Genomic DNA, 12158 nt, shown 5'->3' with positions numbered 1-12158 from the left:
ACTCCTGGGCTCAAGTGATCTGCCTGCCTCAGCCTCCCAAAGTACTGGGATTATAGGCATGAGTCACCACGCCCGGCCCTCTTTCAGTTCTTTAAAAGGTTCTGTTGTGCAAAAACCCCAGCTCTCTCACCTTGCCTCATCACATTTGCACCTTCTGTCTGAAAAACTTATTTCCCCAACTAGACCAGGTCCTTCTCATTCTTCAGGTCTCACTTAAATGTTACTTCCTCAGAGTGACCTTCCCACCCCTTCCCCCAAGGACAGACTCTCCAGCCCTACCCCTCGAACAACACAGGTTTGAACTGCATGGATCCACTTATACCCAGATTTCTTTTTTCAATATAAATTACAGAGTGTGCCTGCCTCTCCTGCCTCCCCTTCCACCTTCTCTACCTCTTCCACCTTTGCCCCTGCTGAGACAGCAAGACAACCCCTCCTCTTCCTCCTCAGCCTACTCAGTGTGAAGACAATGAGCACCTTTATAATGATCCACTTCCTCTTAATGAAGAGTAAGTATCTTTTCTCTTCCTATGATTTTAATAATATTTTCTTCTCTGGCTTACGTTACTATAGGAATACACTACATAATACATATAACATACAAAACAACGTGTTAATTGACTATATTACCAGTAAGGCTTCCGGTCAACAGTAGGCTATTTTAGTAAAGTTTTTGGGGGGTCAAAAGTTATACTTGGATTTTTGACTGCGTGAGGGTCAGCACCCCAACCCCTACGTTGTTCAAGGGTCAGGCATACTCCCACAGTGTTCTGTAGTTCTCCTCTGCCTCCATCTCAAGACTAAATTCTTTGGCCAGGCTTGGTGGCTCACACCTGTAATCCTAGCACTTTGGGAGACCAAGGTGGGTGGATCCCTTGAGGTCAGGAGTTTGAAATCAGCCTGGCCAACATGGTGAAACCCCGTCTCCACTGAAAATACAAAAATCAGCCAGGTGTGGAGGCACGCACCTGTAGTCCCAGCTACTTGGGAGGCTGAAGCACAAAAATCGCTTGAACTCAGGAGGTAGAGGTGGCAGTGAGCCAAGATTGCACCACTGCACTCCAGCCTGGGCGACAGAGTGAGATTCTGTCTCAAAAAATAATTAATTATTTGAGGGCAGGGCCTACTTACATCTTATTTATCACTCCATGTAGTCTCTAGCACAGTCTGGCACACACTACATACTCATTAAGTAATATTTGTTAAATGAATGAAGGACAGATCCTCAGGATGTAGGACAGATTATTTGAGAAATAAATAATTGATAAAGTATAAAACACCTATTTGCACAAAATTAGCTTTTGTCTACCCCAACTATTTTCAGTAACTACAATTAAAATCAAACTTTTTCTTTTCATTTGCATTGCTAAACTTGAATTTAGTGGTAATATTAGGAATAATGACTACTAGCAATTACAGTTAATATATCCCATAAGTGGCTGACAAACCTTGGTGGGGTGTGTGTCTAGGGGTGTGGATAAATTCTAGGATATATCACATCTGACCCAGCCTCTGGTAATCTGTGAAAGATTCTACTCATAAGGAAATTAGTTTCTAAAATCAGCAATGTCAGGGTAATCAGGTAAATCCAGGCAAGTTGTTCTTCAACTATTACTTACCACTCTTTTTATCTGCCGTATCTTCCTCATGAGACTGTATATGTTTACTTTAATTATCAAAATACAATCTCATACTTCCAAGAACCTAATCTTTAAACATAACACAAAATCTTTTTCTTTCTTTTGAGATGGAGTCTCGCTCTGTGGCCCAGGCTGGAATACAGTGGCGTGGCCTTGGCTCACTGCAACCCCTGCCTCCCAGGTTCATGGGATTCTCCCGACTCAGCCTCCTGAGCAGCTGGGGTTACAGGTGCGTGCCACCACACCCGGCTAATTTTTGTATTATTTGTAGAGACAGGGTTTCACCTTGTTGCCCAGGCTGGTCTCGAACTTCTGACCTCAAGTGATCCGCCCACCTCGGCCCTCCCAAAGTGCTGGCATTACAGGCATGAGCCACTGCGCCTGGCCCATAATACAAAATCTAAACCTGATATCTAAAATTGCAACTCACCTAAAATAATGTAAGGTAAGCTTTTTAAACAATATATATTATTTATATATGTTTTGTTAATTTCCAGAAACCAAAGTTGTTCTTACTATCAAAATCAAGTTACACTGGCACTTCATGTTACCATTTGATAGAGTCCAAAAAAAAAAAAAAAAAGCAAGCCTATGCCTATTTCCAACCAGTTATGATTGAACTGACAGTAAACTATTAATATCAGACCAGCACTGTGTGTCTAACCTGTTTGCCATTAAAAATCCAGACACAACCAACCACACAAGGAGTTACTGATTTACCTGCCTGGTACATATAAGGGTCACATTCCATTGAGAAATGTTCACCTAAAAGCAAAGAAAATTAGATACAGTTTCCCAAAACACTTTACTTCTAACCAAACCATTACATTCCTCTACTATATGTACCCAAAAACATAACGTCCCTAAGCAGTGTCCGTCCACACAAGCAATACACCGAGCAAAGGAGGAAACCTGCACAAGTGGGGATCAGCCTGTGCTGATGAGACTTCCTGTTCCCAAGCTGGCCTTACTCCCCAGCCCACCCTAGAAGGTCACTAAGAAGAAAATGATGCAGGCAGGAAAAGGCAGTTACGGTACCTTGCATGTTAAGCTGTTTGCAAATCCCATCACAATCCAGTCTGAAGTAGACGAAGTGTCTAAATATCTGAATTTGATGAAGCCTGCTCTATGACATGCACATTAGGCACGGATCTGTCAAGAGGGATTAGAGGTCCAAACAATAAAATGCACAATGTTATTAGCTTAAAATCAAGAAAACCAATTGTTTCCCTGTGCTCTTACATTTGGAAGTAACTTTTTCTTGCACAATAATTATGTTACTTTTACCTTCATTTCTTTTCCCTGCATTCCCAACATATCACCAAGAATGCTGTATTTTATTCGCTGGTTTAAAAAAGGTCAAATGAAAATAAAATTTAAGCCACAAACACAAGGTAATTTATACCATTTGCCATTATGATCCTTTAAATTTTGCTATGTATTATGCTTAGGCAAGAATTTTTGAAAATACAAAAAGCATTAATAAATGATAATATGTGTGGATTTTTTTTTTGAAACTGAGTCTCGCTCTCGTTGCCCAGGCTGGAGTCTAATGGTGCCATCTTGGCTCACCGCAACCTCCACCTCCCGGGTTCAAGCAATTCTCCTGCCTCAGGCTCCCGAGGAGCTGGGATTACAGGCATGTGCCACCACACTCGGCTAATTTTGTATTTTTAGTAGAGACGGTTTCTCCATGTTGCTCAGGCTGGTCTCGAACTCCCGACCTCAGGTGATCCGTCTGCCTTGGCTTCCCAAAGTGCTGGAATTACAGGCATGAGCCACCACGCCCAGCCAAGAAGTGTGTGTGTGTGTGTGTGTGTGTGTGTGTGTGTATATATATATATTTTTTTTTTTTTTTTTTTTGAGACAGGGTTTCACTCCTGTTGCCCAGGCTGGAGTGAATGGTACGATCTTGGCTCATTGCAACCTCTGCCTCCCAGGCTCAAGCCATCCTCCCACCTCAGCCTCCCAGGAGGCTGGGACTACAGGTGTACAACACTGCACTCAACCGATTTTTGTATTTTTTGTAGAGACAGGGTTTCACCATGTTGGCCAGGCTGGTCTCAAACTCCTGACCTCAAATGAAATGCCTGCCTTGGCCTCCCAAAGTGCTGAGATTACAGGCGTGAGCCACCTACACCTGGCCTCCAGAAGATATTTTTTAAGGACATCTTTTAGGCCAGGCACACTGGTTCATGCCTATAATCCCAGCACTTTGGGAGGCCAAAGTAGGGGAATGTCTTGAGCTCCGGAGTTCAAGACCAGCCTGAACAAAACTGTGAGAACCCATCTCTACAAAATACAAAAAAATTAGCCAGGCATGGCGGCCTGCGCCTATAGTCCCAGCTACTCAGGAAGCTGAGGTGGGAGGATCACTTGAGCCTGGGGAGGCAGAGGCTGCAGTGAGCCATGATCACACTACTGTACTCTAGCCTGGGTGACAGACTTGAGACCCTGTCTCAAAAAAAAAAAAAAAAAAAAAAGACATCTGTTAAGATCTACATGATTTCATTTGTCAATGTCTGATGACAAAGAGATCTAGGTTGGCCAAGCACGGTAGCTTACACCTGTAATCCTAGCACTTTGGGAGGCCGAGGCAGGCAGATCACCTGCGGTCAGGGGTTCAAGACCAGCCTGGCCAACATGGTGAAACCCTGTCTCTACTAAAAACACAAAAATTAGCCAGGCATAGTGGCACATGCCTGTAATCCCAGCTACTTGGGAGACTGAGGCAGGAGAATCGCTTGAACCCAGGAAGCAGAGGTTGCAGTGAGCCGAGATCACACCACTGTACTCTGGCCTGGGTGACAGTGAGATTACATCTTAAAAAGAAAGAAATTAGCCAGGCGCAGTGGCGTGTGCCAGTAGCTCCAGCTACTCAAGAGGCTGAGGTGGGAAGATCGCTCAAGTCTGGGAGGTGGAGGTTGCAGTGAAGTTAGATCACAGCACTGCACTCCAGCCTGGGCAACACAGTGAGACCCTGTCTCAAAAAAAAATAAAAGAGGTCTAGGTGAAGCAAGTAAATAAGGTTAAAAAAACTCATTGACAGGAGAGAATTTTGGGGGTGATGGAAATGTTCTAAAACTGGACTGTAATGATAGCTATGCCAACTCCATAAATTCACTTAAAAATAATGGAATCATACACTAAAAAGGTGAGTTTTATGGTATGTAAAGTACACCTCCATTACGTTATAAAGAAATCAACAAAATTTTGTAATCCCAGCACTTTGGGAGGCCAAGGCAGGCAGATCACAAGGTCAGGAGATCAAGACCATCCTGGCTAACACGGTAAAACCCCGTCTCTACTAAAAATACAAAAAAAAATTAGCCAGGCGTGGTGGCGGGCGCCTGTTAGTCCCAGCTACTCAGGAGGCTGAGGCAGGAGAATAGCGTGAACCTGGGAGGCAGAGCTTGCAGTGAGCTGAGACCGCACCACTGCACTCCAGCCTGAGCGACAGAGCGAGACTCCATCTCAAAAAAAAAAAAAAAAAGAAATCAACAAATTAACGCACAGGTCCCATCTGTGTAGAAATATGGTCCTGCTTCGGCCATGATTATTTATGGCCCTGAGGCTCTACAGTATTCATCAGCACTTTCTAACTTTAATAAGTAACAAAAGTGATTTTAATCGATTACAGAAAAAGATGTTAAGTCCTCTTTTTTTCTAACATGGACTTTTAAGTGTTCTTTTAGGGTACATAACTGTTTAGTTCTCTTAATGATAGGTCTTACTTTTAAAAAAAAAATTCAGAGCCAGGCGTGGTGGCTTACGCCTGTAGTCCCAACACTTTGGGAGGCCGAGGCAGGAGGATCACCTGAGGTCAGGAGTTCGAGACCACTTGGCCAATATGGTGAAACCCCATCTCTATTAAAAATGCAAAAAAGTTAGCCGGGCATGGTGGCGGGCGCCTGTAATTCCAGCTACCCAGGAGGCTAAGGCAAGAGAATCACTTGAACCCAGGAGGCGGAGGTTGCGGTAAGCCGAGATCCCATCACTGCACTCCAGCCTGGGTGACAGAGCAGCACTCTGTCTCATTAAAAAAAAAAAAAAAAAAAAGGCCGGGCGCGGTGGCTCAAGCCTGTAATCCCAGCACTTTGGGAGGCCAAGATGGGCGGATCATGAGGTCAGGAGATCGAGACCATCCTGGCTAATACGGTGAAACCCCGTCTCTACTAAAAAATACAAAAAACTAGCCGGGCGAAGTGGCGGGTGCCTGTAGTCCCAGCTACTCGGGAGGCTGAGGCAGGAGAATGGCGTGAACCCGAGAGGAGGAGCTTGCAGTGAGCTGAGATCCGGCCACTGCACTCCAGCCTGGGTGACAGAGCGAGACTCCGTCTCAAAAAAAAAAAAAAAAATTAAAAAAATTAAAAATTAAAAAAAAAAATTTTAATCACAAGAAGCTTTAAATAGAAGAAAGTTCTACTTTCACATAGAAAAATTTTCAGAGTCCAACCTCTGTATTAGCACATAACAAGGGGTGGGTGCGGTGGCTCATGCCTGTAATCCTAGCACTTTGGGAGGCTGAAGCGGGTGGACTGCCTGAGCTCAGGAGTTTGAGACCAGCCTGAGCAACATGGTGAAACCCGTCTCTACTAAAATACAAAAAAATTAGCTGGGCATGGCAGCATGCACCTGTAATCCCAGTTACTTGGGAGGCTGAGGCAGGAGAATTGCTTGAACCCAGGAGGTGGAAGTTGCAGTGAGCAGAGATCACGCCATTGCACTCCAGTCTGGGCAACAGAGCGAGACTCCGTCTTAAAAAAAAAACACACACACACAATAATAGTATATCTCTATAGACTTTACCTCCAGATTTTATTTCACTGGTCATAATTACACAAGAGGTGCCCATCTGCAAATTATAATGGCTGCCATTTTATTTCAAGGGTATATCTAAGCCACAAAATTGAATTCAAGGAGTATCTTCGTAGCCTTTATTAGTGTAGCAAATTTAATCAAAGTCCATCAAAGGTTATAATGCAATATCCAGAAACATGAAATACCAAGTAGCTAATTAGAAACAACTACCTCATTTTTGGCATGATTATGTACAGCCTTCATTTATGAAGAAACATAACCTCTGTTAGAAAAGTCTGACCCTCTGGTTAGAAAAGTCTGCACTTCCGGCCGGGCGCGGTGGCTCAAGCCTGTAATCCCAGCACTTTGGGAGGCCGAGATGGGCGGATCACGAGGTCAGGAGATCGAGACCATCCTGGCTAACACGGTGAAACCCCGTCTCTACTAAGAAATACAAAAAATAGCCGGGCGAGGTGGCAGCGCCTGTAGTCCCAGCTACTCGGGAGGCTGAGGCCGGAGAATGGCGTGAACCCGGGAGGCGGAGCTTGCAGTGAGCTGAGATCCGGCCACTGCACTCCAGCCTGGGCTACAGAGCGAGACTCCGTCTCAAAAAAAAAAAAAAAAAAAAAAAAAAGAAAAGTCTGCACTTCCAACTGTTCTATCCAGCAGTCCTGATGGATCTGAGTTCAGTCCCCCATACGACTGACTAAAGGTCCAGCAGCCTTGCCAATGTAGCCTGTGAACTCCAAGAAGCATATGTATAACTTCAGTACCACCCCAGGCATGATATACAGTAGGAACTCAAAATACCCTTGGGGTGGACCTGGCGGTGGCTCATGCCTATAGTCCAAGCACTTTGGGAGGCCAAAGCAGGAGGGTCGCTTGACGCCAGGAGTTCAAGACCAGCCTGAGCAACATCATAAGACCTTGCCTCTATTAAAAATAAAGAAAAACTGGCCTGGTATGGGAGCACGTGCCTGTAGTCGCCAGCTACTAGGGAGGCTGAGGTGGGAGGATCGATTGAGTCTACCAGGTTAAGGGTGCAGCAAGCTGTGATAACACCACTGCACTCCAGCCTGGGCAACGGAGTGAGACCCCATGTCAAAAATAAATATGCTTGGGAAATCAGTTTCCTAAAGAGAAGCAGAAAGCATGGTTTTGAAGAGCACAGCTTCAAGTCAGACCAGTTCGGATGGCAATTTTGCTGCTTCTGATGACTAGCTGGGTAATCTCAGCAAAGTACTTTATTTCTCTGAGCCCATTTGACATGTATACAGGAGGTAAGAAGACCTACTTCATAGAGCTGTTGTGAGAATACACATGTATTCATGCAAATAAATTACTTGTCACAGTGTCTGGCATTCAGTACGGCTCAATAGATGGAGTATTATAATTATTACAGAGAAGACTGCCCAAAAGAGAGACCACACCCAAAACTTGACCCTGATTAGGATTATCTCAAACACAAACGTTTCTAAGAGCTTAATTCAAAGTATTGACAATCAATTTCAAATACCTGAATGGGCTAGTTCCTTTTAACCTAATAAATAACTTTCTATTAATTCCCAAACCTGAAATGTTTAAATGTTATCAGTCTCTAGGTAGAAGGTCCTTACCCTCAGCTTTCACACCCACCGACAGAATTGCACCCAAGCTTGTATCTCAGTGTGAAGAAATGTACAAACTTGAATGAGAAATGAGGCCAGATCTTTGATTAATTCAGTAATCCATGTACTGCTCTACACACATAAAAAAAAATTCTAAAAACGATCAAAACCTAAAATCTGAACACTAAAATTGTGCGTCACCAACAAAAGATTTCTAACGTCGAGCTTGAGATTGAAAGTAAATTAGAAAAACCTCCAAACAGAAAGTTTAAATGTAGTCTTTTAATTGCATTATTGTCCTAAGTTGAAATGTAGTCCAACTGATGCCATGATCAGATAATAAAGAATCTGTGAGATTCTATCTCCTCCTTTATCAAGAAATTTGATGTTGCCAAATTATTTGATGTTGGGAAAAAAAAAAAACTTTAAAATCTAAAATTACCCAATTCTAAGCAAATAGCTTTTTCTACTTAGAAAGCAACTTAATACTTCAAATTGTGCTATTCTTGTACCAAAGTTAAGGGTTATCTAAAAGATTTCCCTCACGTTTTAGATCTATGCATGTGAATTAATTTATTCCTAAATGCCTCATTATTATTTGACATCAACTTATTACATGAAAAAGTCATATCCCCACAGTAACTGCCAAAAATCAGGTACTGTGTTAGAATACCTTCTAATATCTAGAGGAAATAAAGATCACCAGTTATCAAAACGGCAGGGGACAGAATGTGAAATTTTAACAGACATGTTGAAGAAAACCTATTTTCCTTGCTCTCTTTACAAATTTCTCACAGCCAATTTCTCAGATAAAGCTAAATTTTCTTTTACAAAGTAAATTGAAATGAAAATCATAATGAAAGGTTAACTTTCTGCAAGAGAAGCCACTGTCATTTCCAACAATGCAGCTATTGTTAAGAGTCTCTCATAGATTCCTGGACACCCGTGGTGAAACAAGGCTAGGGGTGATACTTAAAGGAATTTCTCCACCTCTGTCTTTCAGTTTGTAATGTAACAATACTGTACCTTCAAAGTAGAAACATCATGTAAAATCTGGTTCCCGTTAACTGAAACTGCCTTAACCCCAAGCAGCATATTTGCAACCGAATACATCTGATTCGCAGTCAACCTTCTATTACCCATCTATGCGAGATGGCCCTGCGATTTCTTTCAATGGGAGCCTTTCCTTTTAAAACCCCAAGGGACACAATAGATGCCACACTCTGATTTAAATAATTCCAAGAAAATTACAATATAAACAAAAGCAGACTTAGGGAACTTGCATAAGTAAAAATCAAAAAACCTAAGAAAAAGGGGTAAAAAAATACCAACCACAAACCCCTAAATCATGAATAAATTTTAAGACTGAGCCAGGAAAAAAGGAATACTCTCTGGACAAAGAATTCTATTTCAAATTTTTTAAAAAATATATCAGATTTTGCTTTTAAAAAATTTAGGCTTAGGAAATACGCTAAACAACAAAACTGGAATACTCAACTGTTTGATATATATACATATAGCAAATTAATCGCTGCATTGACTGTGTTAAAAAGGCAAGACAATTCAAAGAGATTTGATACCCTCTCCAACTGAGGAACCCCCAACTACTCTGAAATGGCAGATTATTTAACACTCTTGGAATGGTTAACTTTATTTAGAATGCCTCTTTTGGAGTTCTATTATTTAATTCAGCCAAACGGAATTTTTCCCTAATTAGGTTTCCTTGTACTTGTGAAATGCTCACCATACAGTGCTGGCAGCATTAGCTCTACAGCTTCTCTCTTCTGGCTCCTTCCCCCGTCACCCACCCTCACCTCCCCCCCCCACCCCCGCCCCGAAAAAAAGATTTCCTTCCCAAATGTTCTCTTCTCTGCATTTGTCAACAGAAACACCTACTGGTGGTGTCAAACTGCTAAGACTGCTGCAGGCTTCCTTATTCCTGGTTTCAGTGTCAACGCCAAAAATTCTCAATCCTAAAATAGTACTTTTAATAAAAAGAAATTAAAAGTCTTGCTAGGTACTCAACCTATCATATTCTCGAAAAGCAGCATGCCTTTTTAAAAAATCTATTATTAATGGACCCTAATTGGACTGTTAATCATAAGATCATACTATCCCCTTCAACACTAAGATACAGAAACAAGTAAATATAGCCTCTTCACATTTTGTGAATAACACATTTTAAAACACTTAAAGGGAATAAAAACAAATTTACATCTAAGCGTCACTCACATGTAATTCCGAATAGCCTCGGTGAAGATGTCTTTTTTGTAACCCTACACCAAGAAAGAAACAAGCTGGAAATGTTCCAGCAGATGTTACCTAAAATGATAATCCTGTTCTATACACATCTCTGTCTCCTGTTTCAGACAAACGCTCTCAGACAAATTAATTTGTCTAATCTTTTACATTTAACTATATAACCATTGCGTTCAAACAAACCTAATTCAGATGCACAGAAATAAATCATTCGGTGTCAACAATACTTTCTAAAATCAGCTTAAATTCCAGCCAATTAAAATAGATTATGCTAACAGAATACTGATCTGCAACTACTTAAATATCACAGCACCCGTCTAATCTCACTGTAGAGATACTAAGGTCAGGCTTTTCTTATTCAGGCATCTGTGCTTTAACACTCAAGTGAAGCGAAAAACAAAACCCTCAAGGAAGATCTGCCTTTACACTGAAATATGTTCAGGTTATTTTTTCCCACAACGTGGGCACAAAACGTGTCAATGCAAGGAGGACCTGTTCGTTCTGGGAGACGGTTCCAAACCCCAGAACCCGATTTCTATGAGGGTCCAAAGGGTATCAAGGTCTGAGAAGGGGCCATTCTTCTTCCCCGCACTATGCCAGTCGTGAACTTCACAGCATCGCCTGAAACTTGTTCGGGGGAGGTTGCGGAGCCGTGGGGCCAGCGGCGGGTCGCTCGCCCACCCTCCCGGGCAGCCAAGGTCAGAAGGGCCAGAGCCGCGACTGGAGTCTCGGGCTCCCTCCGAACTCGGGCAGGGGGCTCGGGCGCGCAGGCCCCTCCTCGGCGCCGGCGGGAAGGGGCTTCCCTCGCCGCAAGCCCCGGGGAGCTCTTGCCGCGGGAGCGGCGGGGCGGGGACGCCGCAGACCCGCCGCTGAGGGGAGCCCCGCGGGGCGGGCTCGACCCATCGCCCCTCTTTCACACCCTTTCGCCTCCCCACACCCCAAAAGGCAGCCCCAGCCCCTCGGAGGAAGCCCTTCCAGAGGCGCAGGGGAGCGCTGAGGAGGGGCTACTCCGGGCTGGGACGCCCTCACCGCGTCGCCCCGTTCCGGGGGGACCGGCGCCGCCGCCCCTTCTCTCGTCCGCCCGGGGGGACCGGGTGGGTCCCCACTCTCAGGAGAAGCTGGGTGAACGCGGGGCCGATGTAAGGGCAAGAGGGCTTGGCGGGCGGGTGGTGGCGCGACTACTCACCCCGCCGAGTCCCCCACTTCTAGCAGGGGACCCCACAGCTCCTGAGGACGCCGTCGCCGCTTTACCTTCCCCAGCGGCAGAGACAACTAATCGAAACCTCCGGCCCCGCCCTCTAGCAGAAGCGAACGCGCAGCCTAATTTGCTAACTGCCCCGCCCCAGCCGGCCCGTTCTGACCAATGGAAAAGCGCCTCAGGTTCTGCCCGATCCCGCCTTTACCCCGCCCCCTTCTGGTAGGAGCCAATGAGAAGGAAGCGCTTGTCTTGGGGTTCGGGCTCGCGCCGCTCGTGCTCGAGTCTCCGAAGCCGAAGAACGCTGGTTCCTTATACAAGCTCGCCTGCGCGCTCACGCGCGCGCCGCGCCTCCTGGCACGCCAGGTTTGGTTGCCCCGCCAAGCCCTAGCAACCTGGGCTGGAGAGGCTGAGAGGGGCGGGGCCCGAGCCTGGAGCTGACGCCGGGGGGAGCGCGAGGAAGGAGGGAGAGGGTCGACGGTGGTGGGGTGGGGAGATCGTGACTGAGAAAGGGGTGACTGCGGGGGTAGGGGGTGGCGAGGAGGCCCCGGAATCCGCCTGTCACTGCGGAAAAAAGGGGGAATCCTGCCTACAGCGCAGCTATCCTGCCCTCCCTCCGGAGGGACCCGTGCCGGGGGCTTTGGTGGGGGAAGTCGG

The 12158-nt window shown here is 45.0% G+C and overlaps 1 protein-coding gene across 2 annotated transcripts in view; it reads right to left on the bottom strand.

The window, feature by feature from the left end:
• Window positions 1-11580, bottom strand: part of CDKL5 (cyclin dependent kinase like 5) — a 202362-nt gene extending 190782 nt beyond the window's left edge. For both annotated transcript variants that reach the window (XM_028842232.2, XM_077989598.1), the window contains exon 1: window positions 11493-11580. The gene's annotated coding sequence lies outside the window, so the exon portion shown is untranslated. The remainder of the gene's footprint in view (window positions 1-11492) is intronic.
• Window positions 11581-12158: the final 578 nt, after the last annotated feature.

Source organism: Macaca mulatta, chromosome X (assembly GCF_049350105.2).
Source record: "Macaca mulatta isolate MMU2019108-1 chromosome X, T2T-MMU8v2.0, whole genome shotgun sequence".
Lineage (NCBI taxonomy): Eukaryota > Metazoa > Chordata > Mammalia > Primates > Cercopithecidae > Macaca > Macaca mulatta.
Note: the sequence above shows the minus strand (reverse complement) of the source record. Positions and strands in the feature narration are given on the sequence as shown.